Genomic DNA, 303 nt, shown 5'->3' on the forward strand with positions numbered 1-303 from the left:
TGTGAAGAATTCAAGCAAGCACACAATCAAGTCATCACTTGGGCATGCTCGATAGCCAACCCTATGACATTAACCTAGTAGAGCATGCGAAAACCAATATATATGTAAACGATGCCCCTCCCTAGTTCAGCGCTTCAACCAAGTGATGACTTCAGAATGGCTAAATCAAATCGGTTCAAAACATACCATCGGTACCCTATTGAAACACACAAGTCGATATCAAACCTCATGATTGTGTAGTCCTCCACTGGTCCACACTGCTCCGGCGGTCCTGGGTAAGATAGTTCATTCTAGCTTGCCCTA

The sequence above is a fragment of the Anopheles coustani genome (assembly GCF_943734705.1).
Source record: "Anopheles coustani chromosome X unlocalized genomic scaffold, idAnoCousDA_361_x.2 X_unloc_124, whole genome shotgun sequence".
In the NCBI taxonomy this organism is placed as follows: Eukaryota; Metazoa; Arthropoda; class Insecta; order Diptera; family Culicidae; genus Anopheles; species Anopheles coustani.